This window comes from Pteropus vampyrus, unplaced genomic scaffold (genome assembly GCF_000151845.1).
Source record: "Pteropus vampyrus isolate Shadow unplaced genomic scaffold, Pvam_2.0 Scaffold140, whole genome shotgun sequence".
In the NCBI taxonomy this organism is placed as follows: domain Eukaryota; kingdom Metazoa; phylum Chordata; class Mammalia; order Chiroptera; family Pteropodidae; genus Pteropus; species Pteropus vampyrus.
The window spans coordinates 3076145-3096558 of record NW_011888921.1 but is presented as its reverse complement, the minus strand read 5'-3'; the positions used below and the strand labels follow the sequence as shown (position 1 = coordinate 3096558).

At 38.1% G+C, this 20414-nt stretch overlaps 1 long non-coding RNA gene and 1 pseudogene across 2 annotated transcripts in view; one reads left to right on the top strand and one right to left on the bottom strand.

Moving 5' to 3' along the window:
* LOC111744732 overlaps positions 1 to 20414 on the bottom strand; it is a 98165-nt gene that overhangs the window by 44207 nt on the left and 33544 nt on the right. The gene's annotated exons all lie outside the window — the stretch shown is intronic.
* Positions 17469 to 17587, top strand: LOC111744760 (annotated as a pseudogene).

The following is a 20414-nucleotide window of genomic DNA, read 5'->3' as shown; positions in this document are numbered from 1 at the left end:
AAACATTGTGATAAACATTAATGATCATGGCACTATTAAGTCAGATCTTTGAATGAGACTGGGACATAATCCAGAATCCCTAAGAACCACACTTTCATACTATGACTTTCCCACATCCACGAGCGGTATCCTCCAGCCACTGTGGCTTTCATTCTTACTCCTCAACCCGACAAATATATTCCCACCCTACTCTCTTCTACCAGCTCTTGGAGGCACTGGATCCTATCCATCACTTTTCCAAGTCTCAACTCAATGACCATTCTTTCTAAAGTGTCTAAAACTCTTTTACATCACCCTGATTATTTCCACCATACCAGGAATCACCCTTGACTGTCCTTGGCTGGAGAGAGCTGCCTCACTCAAGTTTATTCCCCTTTCCTAGGTAAGTCTATATTTACTGTTTGGTCCATGTAACAGTATAAAGGAGAGCCCATTCTCAAAAATGAGGGCATCTCTGAAAAGTCCCCGCAATCTCAGAGCTCTCGTGGAGTCGGCTGGGACCACACTGCAATCCAATCTCCCCCTCTACCCCATCCTGCTTCTGCCCCTTCTCATCCACAGATAAGTGATCTCAAGAGAGAAAAATTCCCTAACAACTTCCTACACACAAAGTGTTTTCAGGGTCAGTTTCCTGGGATTCCAACCTATCACTGAATTGGTTTAGATATATCTTGAAGGTAGAGCCAACAGGATTTGCTGATGGATATGAAGTAGGGTGTATGAGAAAGAGGGGAGGCAATAATAACACCAAGATTTTTATCTTAAGCAACTAAAAGAACCAAGTTGCCATTTACTGTCATGGGTAACTCTGCAGAAAAAACACATTGGGGTGAGGATGGGACTCACAGCTTCGTTCTGTTCCATTTATGATATCTATGAGGAACCCAGGTAAGCACTTGGAGATATGAGCCTGGAGCTCGAGGGAGAGGTCAGGGCACAAAGAGAAGTGTAGGAGTTGTTAGCATGTGGATGATGGAGGCTTACAACTAAATGAGAACACCTTTAGATCAAAAAATACATCTATTATAATTTTGGCCAGACTTTCTGCATTATCATTACAGTATTTCAATTTTGAAATTTGTTGTGAGATTTCCTTTGTTACTAATTAGCTATTCTACCTTAAACAAGTAATTTAAGAAGAGTTAAAAAACATTATCTTAATGAGAAATTTTATTTGTTAGTTTTTTTTTAGAAATATAGTTTCATTGTTATTAGGAATAAAAATGAGAAAAGGATTAAATTAAACATCCATTGAATTTCATATGGGAGAGATAAAGAATTATCCAAAGGAAAATAAAAGTAAGTGAAATAACATTAACAAAAATAGAAATAAGCACATTAGAAGGCATTAAAATTCTAGAGCAGATAAAATTCAACTTTTTAATAAGCTAAAAAATACAAAAACACTTAACAAATTAATGAGAAACCAAAGATGAGCTTACATATAAAATGACAATTGAATAAAAAAGATATCTGAATACAAATGAATATTTATCAAAAATAAATGTAAATATACTTATAAATTTCATTGAAATGACCAATTTTCTTCTCAAAAAGAACATAGAAATAAACTTGTTTCTCCTAGAAATTAATTGGAGTTCCTGCATACCTAAACAAGATATCATCATGTGTTGTCATTTTTGTTCAATACCACCACCTTTTAAAGTAGGGAATGGAATTTTAATTGTCTATGGAAATATCTTTTTTAAAATATTTTCTAAATGGGAAAATCTCAAAAGAATAACTTAAAATATAGAGCAGTCCCATTTTTCTGATTCCGCACTTCAATTATGCTGTCTAGATGCACCTCATCCTTTTCCACCGCCTGCATCCTTGCTGGGGTGCGGGCTCCATAGAAACAATTTTACTGGTTGGCTTGGAGGAAACCCAGGAAATCCACAGAATAGGACTCTGGATTGAGCAAGCAGAAGGCTGGGTAAAGATTTTTGTTGTTGTTCTTAATATATTAAGATATTACTAGAGTCAACCGGGGCCATTTCATTCTGGAATAATGTTCTGCCTTTTTCATGGCAAGTCAAGAAAAAAGAAGATTCTGGTTAGCATCCATAGTTCTTCAGAAAGTGGGAAGTCTATTCGGTGGGAACCTTCAGATGCCTGTTTCCTAATGGTGTTCATTTCTCCTGAACTCGCCTCTCAGTCTTGGTACATCCCTTTAGAATCAGTCCTCTCCTTTCTCCTTTCACACACTGTCTAGTCTACTTTTCTCAGAACTGCACTCAGCTCCTGTGTGTCACTCTCTTAACCTACCTACTCAGGGAGGAAAGTCAGGCTTCATGGAGGCTTTGTCCTAAGGCACTGCCATTGGAAAGAAATCATATCGGTCTACGTATGAGTCAGTACAGGCTATCATAAAATACCATAGACGGAGTGGCTTAAACAAGAGACATTTATTTTCTTACAGTTTTGGAGGCTGGAAATCCAAAAACAGAGTGCCAACATGGTCAGTTCCTAGTGAGAGTGCTCTTCCTGGCTTATTGGCAGCTGCCATCTCACTGTGTATTCACATGAGCTACTCTTTGTGTTCATGGCTGGGGGGCGGGGAAGGGCATGCTCTTGTGTTTCTTCTTATAAGGGCACTAATCCTATCATATCAGGGCCTCACCCATATGACCTTTTTTAATCGTAATTACCTACTTATAAGCCTTATCTCCATATACAGTCAGTCACATTGGGAGTGAGGGCTTCGACATATGAATTGGGGGAGGGGTGACACAATTTGATCCATAGTGGACTATGAGAAAACTCTAAAGCTGATCTCAGAAACAAGTGCTCTGAGATTTAACCGAAATGAAGTTACTTTTACTTACTATTCTTTCTTCCCTCTGCAGGGTCTTTCTCACTAAACTTGGATGAGGGTATATAGTAGTCTCTTCTCAAAAAGCAGTAGTATTTTAGAAATAGAATGACTTTCAAATTCAGAGAAAGATAAGCGCTAAACTATGGACAGAGATTACTTCCCAGGTGGAACTGGTAGAAAGAGGTGTGTATGGGGGGAGGGAGTATAATCTGGTGTTTCTTTTTCTATATACTTTGTGAGATTTTTTATTATGAGAATAGACATGCATTCCTTTGCAACTGAAAAGAAAAATAAAGTACAAATAGGAAAAAATAAATTGAACTTGAAAGCTGAAATGTAAGGATATTTGTTATGAATATCAAATCTGGGGGCGGGGAAGTTGCCTGCTTTTCAGCATATTTTTTTAAGCAATTCTGAATCAGACTTCTAAATTTTCCTGCTTGTTTTCCCCTTTAATCCTCTTTGTATGATTTTAAAGCTGGAAATAGATTCCTTAAAAATTTTAATAAACTATTATTTGCTCATAAATAAAAAACTTTAAATTTTTTGGAAATAAGCTTGCCTTATTTTTTTCATTATAGCACCTATTTCTTTGTGTATTCTTTTAAAGAATCTCATCACATTTGTACCTTTTTAAGAACTCTGTAAAATATAAGAATATTGCCATTTTTTAAAGAATACTTAAAATAATAATGTAGGTCTTGTAGCTATTCCGCATCATATAAGCATGACATGAAAATGACTAATGAAGAGAGATGGGTTGCTTAATATTTCATTTGGCTCATCCATGAAACTCCATTTTTCCTTGCTGGGCAGTAATCATTTTCCCTATCTATAACATTGAGACTGTGAAGATTCAGAAAAGTGGAATATGTACTTGAAAAACTTTGCTCTGTAGAGCCCTACACATAGTAGGCATTCAGTAAATATTCAGTAAATAAATCAAATTGGTAAAATTGCTGACCAAACTCACAGATACAGGACATCTTTTAGGAATTAAACTCCTAAAAATCTTAATAGTTCAAAGACCTAATTCCGAAAGCCACACTTATTCTGAATTTACTTTTTTCACGGAATTCAAAGATTAGGTGGATGGAGACTAACTCTTAGATTATCAGAGTAGAAGAAAAAGAATCAGAAACATCTTAATAGTCACCAAATCCAATAACTGCTTTTTTAATTGAATTAAACAGTTTGGGTGTTGTTTAAATGACTTAATATATTTTAATGTTCCACAGTTAGATACTGAATGAACAAAATCCAGCCTGTCCTTAAATAAAATAGATTGCTCCTACCCAGTGAACTCAGCCTACTTTCTCCCAGCATATTTTTAGACTGCACAGGAAACACTCAAGACTAAGGAAGTCAGAATGTGACTGACCTTTTACCTGTAATGATACCAGTAACACTGACATTTGTCACTGGTGACGTAGGAACAGAGCTGACAGGAACTCTGCTAGATAACTGAATGGCTTCTTTTCATTTGACCTGATATCTATCTCCGCAGTTATGCAATGTCCTGTAATTACTTCACACACAATGATTTTAAAACAAAAAATATAAAATGTGGCACACCACAATTTATATTTATAATCTATTCCTTTTTAAAAGATATCATAAGAATGCTATCATTGTTTTGTTTTCCTTTACCAAAGATCCAAACAGATTAATGAAATGACAGGCTAGCAAAATTGTACTCAGCATATGCAGCTAAACCATTCTCTGAGCATTGATGTGAGGCCTGCCTGTGCGAGGTATCTTATTAGGATTATCTGAGTAAAATGTCTAAATCATTTCAATGTCTAGTCATGTAACAGAAAACAATTAACCCATATTTCGGTCACTAATAGGTAACAGTGCTGCATAATTACGTTTTGAAATTTCTTCACACTTAGCCATTAAATAACTGTTGGATAACTCTGGACCCAGTTCATAGAAAATCTTATATAATACCTGCTTCCTTCATAGTTGTAAACCAACAGAAAATGACATCATCTTCCTTTCTTCTTATTTAATTATATGAATCAGAATCAGGCTTTTGATTCATACCAGGTGATAGGTATCCAAAGGCATCTACAGACATTTTGCACATCTTAACTGAAAAACATAAATTCATTCTATTACCCAAAAATTCCCCTGAGAGAATTCTGACAGAGCAATCACCCAGTCTTGTTGAGGACACATCCCAAACCGCTTCTCTCTCTTCCCAGTGCCACTAATCTAGTGATCCAAGCTGCTATCACCTACATAATTGCAACTGCTCATCCAACCCTCCTCTTCTGCATTTGCCATTCCACAAGAGAGCACTTTTTGAAAGGCAAGACTAATAATGCCTCTTCTCAACTTAAAACCCCTCAACAGACTGCCAGTGCTCTAAGATAGAATGCTGACTCTTGAAGATGGTCTAAAAATGATCGAACCCCTGCCTTCTCCAGCCTTATGCCTCACCCTGCTGTCAAACCATGGAGTAGTCTCACTTTCTGGAGCATTCACTAAAGAAAGTTTATGTTCAGGTAGCAGCTAGCTTTTGTAATAATAGGGAGATGGCTACTTTTATATTATTATACAGAAAAAAAAAAACCATCTTTATCAAGCTTATCAACCCCTAACCAATCAAACATTTTGAAGAAAAGGACATGAATGTGGCAAACAGGAGAGATATTTTAAGTAACTAGTTGATTTTATAACAGCTACAACTTTTTAAGTGTTTTAGTATTGCCAGACATATGTAAGTGCTTCACATTGGTTAAATCTCATCTAGTTCTCCCACTTGCCCTTTGAGGTAGGTAACATACTATCTCCATTCTAGAGATGAAATAACTGAGTGCTAGGACTGGATTTGCTCACTCAGTTTCCCTTCTCAATGGAGAAGTTGCAAAGACAAAAACCGCATCTCTCAAATTCCTTTGCAGCTAGGATTCTGGAAGCAGGTTGGGTTCTAAAGGTGGATACACACAGTGAGACATGGAGATATAGAAAACAGATGTGAGGCAGAAATCACCTTCTTTTCCTTTCTTGACTCTTTCTGCTGGCAAGTAAGTTAAGGCTCCTTGGTACTATGTTCCAGGATCCATTCTATAGACACCTCGGTGTCCGGAAGCTGCTGGCAACAACATGTTTTTGATCCTGGCAGGGTTCCATTGCTGGCCTCAGAGGTAGCAACTCCCCTGGTGAGTCATTTTTGTAAAGTTTTTTGGTCATCCCTGGATGACTCTGAACCACCTAGAACCTCCTTCTTTAACCCTTCTAATGCTTTTGTAAGTACCTAATCCTCTGTATTAAATCTCTGTTTAAAATAAAATGGTTTCTCTTTCTTTGTAATGAACCTGACACTGTGCAAAAGCCACTGAAACAGAGACACACCAAAAAAATAGAGTAGTTTAAACAACACCAAAGTTTATTTTTCTTCCATGTAAAAGTCCAGAAGTATGTGATATCACACAGGTGAGGCGGCTCTGTGGTCATCAATACGTAGCTTTTCTCTTAGGTCCAAAGAAACTCCAGTTTTGGGTTATTTCTCAGCCATTGGGAAGGTGGAGGTGGAAAGAAAGTGGGTTTCAAACACATACAAAACTCCCTTTCACATATTATTGACTAGAAATGAGTCATATAGTGACACCTAGTCACAAAGAAGTCTGAGGGAATACAGTCACTAGGAGGCAACCAGGTGCCTTGCTAATACTTGGACAGGTGGCGAGGGACTATGGGGGAAGTGGGGAGTGACAGGAGGAACCTGTATATTTGATAGAAAAAGAAAAAAAAAATGGTTATCAGGATAACAGTCTCTGCCATATCTACCCCTCTGCCCAATATCCATACACAGTCTTCTTTCCACAAATAGACAACACTCACCTCCATCCTTAAGTAAGATTCTAATCTATCAGCTTCCATGTAAAAGTAACAATAGCCAAAGATCTCTCTGGTCACAACTCTTGAGCCAAGACTCCTCTTTCATGTACTAGCCTTTCACTCTCTCCTTCCATTTAATATTGGCTGCCTTTAGTAGCTGCCATCTGGAGCACTTAGGAAGGCAATGTCTTTAATCCATTCTTTGTTCTGGGCTGACTTCCATTGCCTGGCCAAGGAGAACACTTAATAGAAGGCTCATGAGAAAGAACTCTATCATCAAATTTATCTACTGCTATTTGGAGATACAAACAGATTTTCCAACTTTGCATGGCCCAAACTTTTAAGTTCTGAGTCATATTAGATTGCAAATCATAAATAAGAAAATCCCCCTTATCAGAGCAATATTCCTTTCTATCTCTGCTTACTGGCTAATAATTACATGACTTTCCTTTCCTCTTACAATACATTATTAACAATAGTGAGGACTAGCCAACATATACCTATATTCTGAGTTGTCTTTCTTGAGCTAAAAGTCAGTAGGCACATGGCCTGTCTTCCAATTTATGATAGGTGACTGTTTTAGCAAGTGATATGTCACAGAATAACAAGTGTTACCAATGTTCCCAGCTAAACTATTGTGCCCACGTCACCCTCTGCCTGTTGCTATCCAATGCCAACAAAATTTAGGTTTTTGTTTTCGTAATATTCCACTTCTGATGTCAGTTTCTGTAATAATTAGGATACATACTAAGGTCTTTTTTTAAATCCCCCCAAATATGTCTTCAGAACATAGGAGTTTGTTTCTCTTTTCCCAAACAGTGCAGAGGTCAGGCAGGGAGACTCTACTACCAATATGTGACTTTCCTCTCCATCTTCCCCTTAGCTGTTCTAGTGTTATAATTTCCCAGCCAGCAGAAACTGTTTGTTTGTTCGTTTGTTTGTTCGCTTGTAGTAAAATCCAGACGGTGCCACATCACTTCTGGTGACTTCCTATTGGCAATTACTTAGTGTCGTAGCTACTAAAGATGCTATGAAACATTGTCTCTAGCTGAGTAGCTGTATGCTTTGCTAGTCCTCAGGAATTCCATTACTAGAAGAAGCAGAGGAAAAGGGACCCTAGGGGATAATTAGCAGTCTCTACTACCATGAAGACTAGAGGGTTACAACAGCCAGACTCCAGATCCCAGAGACAAAACTACTTAAAAAACTGTCTTCCAATAGCTGTAAAGAATGTTAAGGTTCTTATTATTGCTCTTTACTCTGAAGGTACATTTCTCCAGAATAAGAAACTTGTGATACTATGTTTCTCATCTTGTTTTAATTTACTTAATTATTCATTTATTCTCACAGACATCATTTATTGAATACCTACTATGTGCCAGACATTTAGTCAAACAGTAGGAATACAAAAATAACTAAGAATCATCTGGAATCTTTATTTAAGATTATCTATGTATTTAGATTATTTACTTAGAAAATTCATCTTCTCTTCTGAACATACAAAAAACCCAAAATCTGTTTAATAGAGTAAATTCAAGGGAAGCACACAACAGAAAGAATTTTATTTTTCACTTTCTTCATATATCAATTGGCCTAACTAAAATTTTCAATTTAATATAAAATGAATCACTAAAGGTACAAAAATCTTGGCAATAAAGGACATGTTTCAACTCAATTACACCTACACACTCTTACTAATCAACTGCTATATATTGATACCAGCTTTCCATCAGGAAAATAAAACTGCAATATGCAAAAGACTTTTTTCATCCATTTAGGGCCCTCCAATTTGGAATCCTTCTTCTTGTGAATTTAAGCGAACATCAAAATACCCGCCCAAAAGAAGTGAGACACAGATGAGTACATACTTATATTCCATTTATACCTAAAGCACACAGACAGAAGAAAGCTAACCTGTGTAATTACAAGTGAGTATAGAGGTAACCCTTGCTAGGGGCATGCCGGATGCTCTGGAATGAAGATAATGCTCTGTCTCTGGGTCCAGGTGCTGATTACATGGGTGCATTTAATTTGGAAATTTCACTCAACACTCTAAACCAAAAATTTTAGTGGCAGTTTTTCACCATTCATATCGTTTAGAAGGCATCTAGAGAGCCTCACTGGGTGGTCAGCACTACACCAGCCACTGGGTAAGTTTCCAACAACATATAATACGTGTGCCACTTTCTTATCTCCCACTAAAATGAGGCAGCGGTGATATGGGGGAAAGATGGGAAATCGGGAACTCTGGCCCTATGAGTCCATGAGTAAGTCCAGGCAGATATTCACCTTTCTGAGCCTCAGTTTTCTGAGCTGTACCTAAACGCTAAGGTTTTCAGCTTTGTAATTCTCTTTTGGTCAAATAGTCATGGTTGCCATTTTCCAATTTTGATCTAAAGCAGCTTTTTGACACCTAGAATTTCAAATGAGGTTGACAGTGAAAAAAAGATGATTGTATCATAACACACTTACATACCAAAGGCAGGACAGTATGGCTGGAAAAGTCTGGGACCAGGCACCCCCTGACTCCTGGTTTGGGGCCTAAGGCTTAGTTTCTGAGTTAAGTTATTCAAAACTAAGGAGTAGCAAGACCAAGACTCTAGTTTTATGACTTATACCCAGTTTTTTTTTTTTTTCCTACACATATTTATGTAAAAAAAGCAAACTAAATTCAGATTTTAAAATTCTTGCTTCCCGGTATGTGATAGACACTCACATCAACCATGTAGATGTGTTATCCCTGCTTTTCAGATGAAGAAACTGCCCATCAGACAGTCAAATATGTGCGCCTGGTTGGTGCAAAGGCAGGGTGGACAGCTTAGTCCTACAAACTCCAGGACCTTCCTCTCCCCACAGGGGCTTGTAACATGCCCCAATATCAACAAATAAGCCAAAAATACATTCTATCCCAAAGCAAAAATAGTCTTTCTTTTTCTAGTTTTCTCCAGTTGAGACAGAAAAATAAGAATTGGGAGTTTCATTAGTAAGGATATATAAGGTTTCACAATAGCTCCAAAGCCCCAGAATGGCTTTGTCTGTACCACAGCTCACATCTTATCTGCAAGATATAAATTCTTGAGGGTATAAAAAATTATTTTCTTTTCTTACTAAAGTAGAAAGGCTTCCAGGAAGACCACTCAACCTGACATGATGTCCTGTCAAGTGTCAGGTATAATATGAGGAGTGGTCTCTTTGAAAACAACTCCAAGACCCAGAGAAAAAGAACTCTGGGCTGAGGATCTGTGAACAACACTCAGCAAACTCAGAAATATTTTTAATGTTGTTTCAACCTGGCCAATGATTGTTTTCCAACAAGACTCCTGTCGTGGCCTGGCACTTGATCTGCAGAATTCCTTAAAAGACACTGGGCCCGGCAGGCAGTAACATATCAAATGCCTGGGAAGATACAAAATGTCCTGGACGTTGCCATAACTCTCAAGGAGTTGTTAGAGTTCACTTGAGTATTTCTAAAAATACAACAGGATAGCTTTCCTGGGCTTATTTCCTTTAAACATTAAACCATTGATTAACAGTCAAGAAAGAGCTACTATAAGATAACTTTGAGAAAACATGTATAATATTTAATCAGTCGTTATTGTGTGGTTTTTCTGTGCTGAATCTCCCATTCATTTATCCCCAAATTCTACCCAGAATACTGAAGTTTGGGGTTAACGCTATATATAATAGGCCTATTTGCTAAATCAGGCATTATGAGCCTGCTTATTTGTTTTTTCCTATAGTTGGAAATGTATGAGTATGTTCCCATTAAAGCTGTGTTCTCATGTGTCCCCCTCCCCCCACCCAGCACCGTGACCTTATTGAGTGACAGGATAAATGTCCCTTGGAAACTGCTTATGTCCCATAGCACTTTCTAGTGTTCCATGTATCATTTGTAAAATATATTTTTAGAATCTATTATGCCAGAGGCCAGGAATTACAGATATAGCATTAAACCCATTGGATATAGTCCTGTCCCCACAGAACTGACTGCCAAAATTGGATACAGCCAGGAACCGTGGGGTACAAAATAGGAGGGAAATAGGGGGCACTGTGAAGGTTTCCTGAAGAAGTTCCATCTAGGCTGGGACCAGAAGGACCAGTAGGAATTCACCAAAATGAAGGAGAAGCATGCCAGTAGGGAGGAGTGTGGGGGGAGGGGAGGAACAGGAGAAACAGAATTTCTCTGGCACAAGAGAACATGTGGCCTAACTGAGCTTTCAGCATGGCCCGAATGCCCATTTGCCAGTGACAGCCTTGGCTAAAATATTAATCATGTCTATAGTAAATGCTCTGAGGCACACTGTGCTGAGCTAGGCTCTGCATTCAGGGTCCCCCATCACTGTCCCACCTCCCAAGAAAGCTTCCCCATAAACAGGAACCTAAATTCTATTCAGTACTCTAGCTCTTCTCAGCATGTAGCGGTCACACTTTTATTTGGTGTACCCATAGGTGGGGGGGCGATGTCTCTACAGCCTACTCATCTATAAGCCTGCATTTGGGGAGCACTCACCATGTGTTGAGTAGTCCAATGTGTGTTGTGAATAGTAACATCGAATCAAGCCAGGTTCTGTCCTAGCCTTTTATATAAACTTGTAAATTTTTTTCTTTTAATTCTTAGAACCTTTCTTTGAGACAGTATACACTATGATCTCTATTCTACAGAAGAGGAAACTGAAGCACGGAGAGGCTGAGTAACTTGCCCAAGATCTCACAGTTAGTAACCGAGGAGCAGCATTCAAACCCAGACAGCCCAGCTCCAGTCTTAGCTCTTAGGCCCTACTCTCTATACCACTCTATTCCAGCACAATGATGAGCATCCCAAGCATCTCCTCCCTCCAGGAGCTTTCACAGTATTGAGAAAGGTGGACTTAGATACCTACTCAGAGTACAGGGGCTATTCTAGAAATATGAGTCACATGACTGCAACACAAAAAAACAAACTTCGAGAGGCATGGTCCACAACATGTATACAAAACGGAATGTATTCTGCATAAAAGAAATGGTTACCACTTAGTGAGTGCCACTTGAGTGCCTGGCACCTCATTTAAATTATCTCACTGCCTTCTCGTAACAATTATGCAAGGAGGTCAGCATCGCCTCATCTTATAAAGAGGAAACTGAGGCTAAAACAAGTTGTATAACCAGGTGCAGCTGGTGGAGCAGAGGTTCTTTCCTATTTACGTGGCCTCCTTAAAACACAGTGCTTTAACCTTACTCCTAAAAGTTGGCATCTATTTCAGATAACTTCTCTTTGTTGTACCAGAGTAAGGGGAAGTGTTTCAGTTGAAAGAGTTACAAGATTCACTTCCCAAACTCTGCAACAGGAAGCTGGTGCAAACACACCAAAACATGGAGCTCACAGCAGCCTGCCTGCTTAGACAGAGACCTCCAGCATCAGACCGTTTCACTTGAGGCTATCAGGAGCACTGGGGAGGGCATTGTAAGGTAAAGGGCACCTCGCTGGAGTTCTAGATCCCACTGGGGCAGAGAAAGTGTTTGAAAAGCATTGTAATTCAGAAGAGGAAGAAAGGGAGGGGAGGAGAGGAGAGGAAGTGAAGGGAGGGGAGGGGATGGATCAGGCATCAAAGCACAATGGAAGCTTTAATCCCTCCATTAAGATCTTCCTTCAACAGTAACAGGCTCCTAACCTATGCTGGTCAATCCAACCTCTGTTTTGGTTGCACAATGTCCTGGAAAAGAAAAGAGAACTATGGAGCAAGGGTTTGTATCCAAGATTTCAGGAAAGCAAGGTACATTTTAGCCCCGAAGTATAAGATACATTGCTTTGAAGAATAGGAAAAAGATGAAGAGTACGACTTCGCTTTTAAATTTACACTACACTTTTATAACATCTTCTTTCCTCCTTCCGCCAATCCCCCAGCCATGTGAAATAATTAAATATGTACTCATAGAACCTGAAGATCAGTTGATATTAGGTTTTACTCTGGGGGCGGGGCGGACAGAAAAGGGTGAAGTATTAGACTTTCCAATGAATAGAAAAAGAAAAGAACATAGAGGCAAATAAAACTAACCCAGAGTTTGGGTATCAATAATAGCAATGATTCATAATAAAGGAAGGGAGGTGAGTCAAAAATGTCATGACTTTTGTGAAAAACAAAGGGAAGTGAATCTTGTCCCTTCTGGCCAGTGAGTGCAGACAGCATGCATGGAGCCTGGTGGCAGCCTGCTTTCCCTTGTGGCTACTTGGGGATTAGGTAAATATAAACGTCTTCAAATAACCCAAGATGTGAGAAATTGAAAACATAGCAAGCTGGAGTAGTCATCAGATGATATATTTAGGAGAGCTTATTTTGCAAGCTAGAATTACAGAACATCAAGATGCGGTCAATTTAAAGTATTTAAGGACGAGTTTCTATGATTGGGAGGGAGTTGTAATCTATGACATAGAAACAGAAGAGACCACCATTCTCCAAAGAATAATTTTGTTGTAATTTTAATAAACTGGCTCATTTACCATTGCCCCAACAGCCAGTTTCTACATCAAGCCTAGTTCAAGATTTCAACAAAAGGAAGTGGTTTACAAAAGAATTACCAAGAACCCAGAAGTGCTTAATGGGAAAAAATATATATTACACAAGGAAAAGCTTGCTCTGTATACTATTTAGGCTATACATGTTTTTCAAGAGGGAAGGGGATCTCCTAGAAAAAGGGTAGGAACTTTAAAAACAGACACTGTTGCAAAATCCCTAAACTCACAGATTCTTTATGGCCTTGAGGCACTGTCAAGCCCCTTATCTCACTGGAGCCTCATAATTCCCTAAATAGAACAAGAATTGTGCTCATTTTATAGACAAAGAAACTGAGGCTCAGGAAGATTAAATTCACTGATATGCTCACACAGCTAATAAGTATAGGACTGAGATATGAACCCCATCTAAATCCAAAGTCCATGCTTTTGTCTCTAGGCCACACATATCTCAAAAAATAAAATCTAGGCTCAAAGATGTTAAAGAATTAAAATTATTTCACTTTTCTTGACTAGCTCCATCAAACCTTTCCCCTAAATTGCCTCAACTCTTAGCTATTGAAGCTTTCTTCGCCCCCTCTGATGCATTTCTCACTTCTCTGCAGCTAAAAATGGTCCCATCCTCTACCCAGAGCTTTTCTGAAGACTCCTCACACACTACTTCTCCCTTCCAGTCTGAAGCAGTGAATACGTCTTCCATGTCAGGGTCTGCTGTTTAATCTTTCTTCCATATATGACTTGCCTTACCCAAAAGACTGTATAGGGCGAAAGAATCTTATGTGGGTTCTCTTTTGTAAGCCACCTGCTTTATAGCCCATAATGCCAAACACTGCGCTTGACACACAGAAGATGTCACTAAATAAAACTGAATTGCCAACAATCGGTTATTCTCCAACTGGTTCTATTCTTCCATGATAAACTGCTTCTTGGCATTTTATAATTTGGGCACTACAATAATTTTTATGATATATTGTAGGAAATTTATCAATTTCATAAAATACAATGTTTCAGTTGCATGAGGTTCAAGTTGCTGACTTTGCTTTAATCAAAAATTTTATCTTAATTTAATTTTCTATTTTACCAGCCTTCCTTGTCTCATGTGGAAAAGTAAAAATACAGTGATAGTAAAACATTATGAAAATAATAGTTAATAATTATTACGTGTTTATCATGTGTGAGACACATGCTAAATATTTATATTCATTATTTCATTTAATCCTCATAATCACTCTCCTCGATTTATAGATGAAGAAATTGAAGCACAGAGAAGTAAAACAACTTGTCCAAGGTCACATAGCTAGTAGGTAGCAGACTTAAATCCCTCCCACCAGAAGCCACACCTTATATTAGTCATTTAGTACAGTTACAAGAACAATTACTCTGCAGTTTTTTTTGACTTCTCTATTTTAGTTTTCACAAAAGCACTTTGATAATTGTAATATTGTTTTTCTAGATCTAGCATTTAATAAACTTTATAACTTTTAGAACATTTACTTATGCTGAGGTGCCCTGCCTCAGTTTCCTCTTCTTTAAAATGAGAACATGAATGATTATTGTAAGGATTAAACTAGTTTATTCATGGAAAACACTTGTAATTAGCACCAAATGCCCATGGCAGGGTTCTGTTGGTGTAGGCTATTGTCATTGTTGCTGTTGTTGGTGGCCTGCCTTTCCATGGTCAAGAACTTGACTTATAGACATTCGTTTATTACCATACTAAGGCATATTTATTCATATGTCTCTCCATTGTTCAGGACGTGCTTTAAAACAAAGTGGTTTGCCAAATATAAAAGAAATATGCCTAAATGAAAAACCATGCCTTTATAAAATATAAATGCACTTAGAATGGTGACTGGCACATATTATTAGGTCATCGAATATATGACAATAAATGTATAAATAAATGAATGGATGGCCAAATAAAGGAATAAATGATCAAAAGTTCAAACAAGAAAGTGAATGACTAATAAAATTATGAAGTTTAAATTGATCTTCAGAACCTGGGAATTAATAAATCCAAAGAAGAATAAAATGAGAAACACATTTTTTTTTATTTTCCAAGAATTGCATTTCACTTAATTCATGTCTCTCTTAAAATGCAATTAAATATTTTCCTAAAATAATAGTATGAAGTCACATAAAAAGGTAATAAAGTTCACATCCAATTATAGGAGAAATTTATTGAGATCTCACTCAAAAGTGAGGAAGGAAGTCTATGGTCAGGTTTTTATTTCATCCTTAACTTCCCACGCTTTTCAAAGAGCCATATGATAACTCTTTCTCAAGTATTTGCAAGGAAGTACTGTGATTGTAAAAATAGATACTCCAAATACCTAAGCTAAATATTTACATTCTGCCTTTTTAGTTAAACAATTGACTTTGTTCTTTAGCATTTAGGTAAAAATATCTAAATGTTTTAAAACTTCAATAACAAGGGGATATGGTTTTTCACCAGTCTAAACTTACATTTTTAGCAAAAACTTCACAAAAAGGAACTGAGCGATTAAAAAATGGTAATGCATACACACTCTGAAAGTACAAAAAAAAGGGAGAGACAGTGTTGGCCATTTATTCTTTTTAGCACGAAAACATATCTCTTCCACTTCCCTATGTTTATGTAGTTAAGACTTGTCGAGCATTTACATCCACTTAAATCATTGTAACAGTAACCTCAATTTATTGACTTTACATAGGATTTACTTCAGAAGAGTTCTTCGATTGTCATGCATTAGTTTTTTTTCATTTTCATAGCATCCCTATACATAGGTATGTTACTAGCATCTTATCTTTATCATACAAAATTAAAACTGGAGGTACAGGGAGATGAAAGGACTTGCCCAAATGAGACGAAGTCTCATAACTATTAGCTTATGAAACTTGGCTTAAAACTCATGTCTTCTTTTAATACAGTAGGGAGTTTTCCCACTAGATTATTCTTCCTTTACACAAATGTAAGCAGTCACGGTGGACAGCTGAGCGGGATAGACTGACGACCTGGGAAAATTCCAGGAGTTTTGGAAGTTGGGTTAACCTGATCCAGCAGTGGCTCTGAGACTGCGAAGAAAAATAAGCAAGGCTCAAAGAACTGTGTGTATATTTTGTGACATGCAGTGAGCAACATGTAAATGACTGTTAACAGATAAGCAAAATGAAGTTGTGTAACAAAAGGTGAAAAACAGGAGTGCTTTATAACAAATTTCTTTCCTCATTGGTTTCACTTGAAACTCCAGCACCAAGTTTTGCGTCTGTGCCTTCACACCAACCTCCAATCTGAGCTCTCCTGTGTGTTGTTGGAGCTGCTCTCACAGGAGCTGGAAGACCAGGCTCTCCAGCAGCCAACTTGGGACAGGCAGATTTGTGCATGGAGACTGAAAAGGGGTATGTCCAGTGCCGGATTTGTGACATTGGAATGCCATGGTCTTCAGGAATCAAGCCGTTCAAAGGCCCTTTGCTGCAAAAGTCACAAGGAGGCATTTAAATTGTCACAGCTACCTCTCGCAAACATGACTTGAGCTACCAGGACTGAGTCATTTTCTTTCCACTGTGGGTCACATTACTTGCGGCAGGTTCCACCTGTTTCAATATTTGGTTGATGACAAAAGTGACCCTTGAGAGCTGAGTGACAAGAGCAGCTGAGCAGGTTTCCAAACTAATTGTGAGAGAGACCAAGATAACCTGTCCCCTACAAAAGGGATTATGAAGACAACAAGGCCAAAAGAGGGTGTTCCAATAGATACCCTTGTCTAAAGCTCTTGGGGTTAACCCATGTTGAGTGAGGGATCAGTTTAAACAGTAGCAGAAAAGGCAATAAGCTTAAATTACGACAGAAAGGATGTAGGTCAGATATATTAAAGACCTTCTGAATACCTTAAAGCTAATGAGGGAAGAGAAAGAATAGACTACATAGAGCTCTAATGTAGACAACTGGAAGCAAGACCCATCACAAGTCTTTGTAATACAGCTGACACTTGAACAACACAGGTTTGAACGGTGCAGGTCAGCTTATAAGCAGATTTTTTTCAATAAAGACATGCAGCACTATACATGTGTTTTCTATTCTTTATGGTTTTCTGAACATTTTATTTTCTCTAGCTTCCTTTATTGTAAGAATATATTATATAATACATACAACATGCAAAATATGTGTTAATCAACTATATTATTGGTAAGGCTTTTGGTCAACAATAGGCTATTAGTAGTTAAGTTTTGGGGAGTCAAAAGTTATACATGGATTTTCAACTTGGGAGTCAGCCCCTCTAACTTTCATGTTATTCAAGGGTCAACTATACTAGAATTCTCTAGAAGGAAACAGGAGTCTATGGCCATGCCACCCTGAACAAGCCCGATCCCGTCTGATCTCGGAAGCTAAGAAGGGGCCGGCCTGGTTAGTACTTGGATGGGAGACCACCTAAGAAGACCAGGTGCCGTAGGCGTAAAAAATAAAAAATAAGGGATTGTAACCTGACAAGGTCCTTGCAATAAAAAATAAAAAATAAGGGATTGTAACCTGACAAGGTCCTTGCAATCTGTGAGGTCAACCAAGGGTTGCCGTGCCCTAAAAAAAAAAAAAAAAAAAAAAGAAACAAACAAACAAACAAAGGCATCTGCCAAATGAAGCACCTTTAAGAGGAGAGACAAAATCCTCTTTGCCATCTTGAAATACTCTTCCCTTAAATCCCCTCATCCTTGCCATCCATGAAAATCTTATCATCATCCAGTTTGTAAGTTAATTGCTATATTCCTGAATATAATGCCAGGAATAGATTTCTCCCCGCACAGCTTTTTACCACACTCAACTTCTCAAAAGTACTAACCCTTTCCAACCATCTCTCATGAGTGGATAAAATGATTGATAACTATTTAAGCAATGGAGAGAGTTCTATTAGTTTTCTGTGTTAATCTTGCAAATCCAAAAAATGGTTATCAGCTCTCATAGAAACGGGGGGAAATGTAAAGGGTGGGGTGGTGAATCAGTATTTAAAGAGCAGCTCAAAAGATCTGGGGTTTTAATTTGCTGTTGCTATTTGGTATCTGTGTGGCCTTGTATTAGTAACTCAACTGCTCTCTGCCTATTCTCTTCCTCATTCGACCTGCTAATGTCTTCCTCTTGATGTGTTCTAAATAATAAGGGATCCAGCACTCAGCACACAGTCTTTCTTCCTCCTGCACCTGGTCATTGACACTAAAGGTTTCATGTCATTCCCTAAGTACATTTTGTTTCTGGAATGTGTGTATTCTGATCATCGGAATCCCAGACAAAGACCATGAGATGAGCAAGACCATCGAATTCAAAGCTGGCCTTTTTAAGTATCTGTATAATGTTAACAATACTCATCTCTCTCTGAAATCTAGTCTCTCACTAAAAGAATTTATTGAACAAGAATAGCTTTGCGATTAAAGATTATTTCAATTTAGGAATTGTCAGTGAATTCAATTATAATGTAGACTTGGGGTAACTGTGTATCACATCTAAATAATCTGTGGTTTCCTTTCTTCATTTTCATGATATTAAAACATCGGTAATTAAACCAGAAGGTTAATAGCATCCAAATTCAGCATTTCCCTGGTTGAAGAAGATGTTATAGATGAGTTTTAATATGATATTTACGGACTTTTTATGGTCATTAAGCCTCATCATATTATTAGTAAATTTTCATCTTCTATAAAACTTTGAGGATCATAACAAATACATTAAGAAAGGATGCATGTGTTGCTATATCTCCTTGTCACATGGAAGAAATGGCAAAGGAAAATGGACAAGTTTACCGTAAATCACAAATATAGATTTCTGTGATAAAAAGAATTCCTGAATTACAGACATGGACAGATGACTCTATCTCCCCTCTTTTACTATGACATACATGCTCAAAGGGATATAGTAGCCTCGCAAGAATCAGCATTTGGAGAAGTCACACTATTTGTTCCTCAGCCCCCGTATGTTTTACAGGTAACACTCTGAAGCCCACAGAGCTTAGGCAACTTGCCCAAGATCATGTAGCTAAGCTATGCTCCAGGTATAAGGCAAATTCTTATCTTCTAAAAAAATGTTAGGTTCCTCCCTCCCTACTCCCCCTCAAAAAGATCAAACATAAAAATGAATAGTCACATAGGTGAAAACAAGCCTTAGCACAGCCTTTTAAGATTAGACAGACTCTAACCTTTACTAACTGTGACCTTCGGCTTCTGTGTCCTCTGTGTAAAACTGAAAATTCCTCAGAGGTGTTTTCTGAGGATTAAATGAGATAGTGTTTATTTTTTTAAAAAAATAGCATAGTGTCTGGACATAGTAAGGAGTTCAATAAATGGTAGGAATTACAACTACTGATTGAACTGGGCTGGGAGTAGGAGCAGTACTCATAGTTCCTTTTTCTTCATTCTTCCATCAGATAACCTCGGAGTGCTCACCTTCAGCCATCTGTACCACATCGATGGGGAAAATTACTGGTAAGTTACAAGGGACCTTGCAAGGCCTCACTTAGTGGGTTCCATCTACAGGACTTCCTAACTCCCTCTTTTTCTCTCTCAGGCTGACTTTCTCAGCAAACCATGGCTTTTAAATTCCTTAGAGTCTATGAGTCAGCCACCAGTCCAAACTTGTGCTCATTCCTTCAAGAAAAAATTCAGAACCTTGCCTAATAAATATTTAGTTAATAATAAGCTATCAGACTAAGATGAGCTTTCCTCAACACACTCTTTATTTATTGTCTCTATAATTCATTTAATCCATAACAACAGTGGGCATTACATGAAAAGCCTATTCCCATGGGCTCTCCTGGAGGAGGTAGGATAAATAGTGGTAAATGCCAAGTGACAGACATGGAAACACAAAGGCCGTCAGAGCTATATAAAGACAGGCACGTCACTATTCAGGAGGGAGAACATCTATAAGACACAGGGCTTAGCAGAATGGCCATCAAAAGTGAAGCAATATAGCACCTGTTTGGAAAGGCTTCAAGGAAAAAAGTTCTGAAGGGCAGTGGGGTGATGGGCAGATTTCAGAGTTGATAAGACAGAGCAAAGCGGAGATGGTAGGAGGAGAGAGCAGAAAGAGTGACCCCTTAGTAGCAGAGTGCAAGAGTGAGAGAATCTGCAAACTCCACCAGAACATTTTGGAACCCACAGTCAAAGAGAACCAGAGAGCTGAATAAATCTGATTAGAAGGCAGATGTAAATTATGTTGCACACTCCTCCCGCTCATGTTTACCTGTATTAATCAGGTAAGGAATCAGCTTACTACTTACATTTATCACAAGTGAGAAC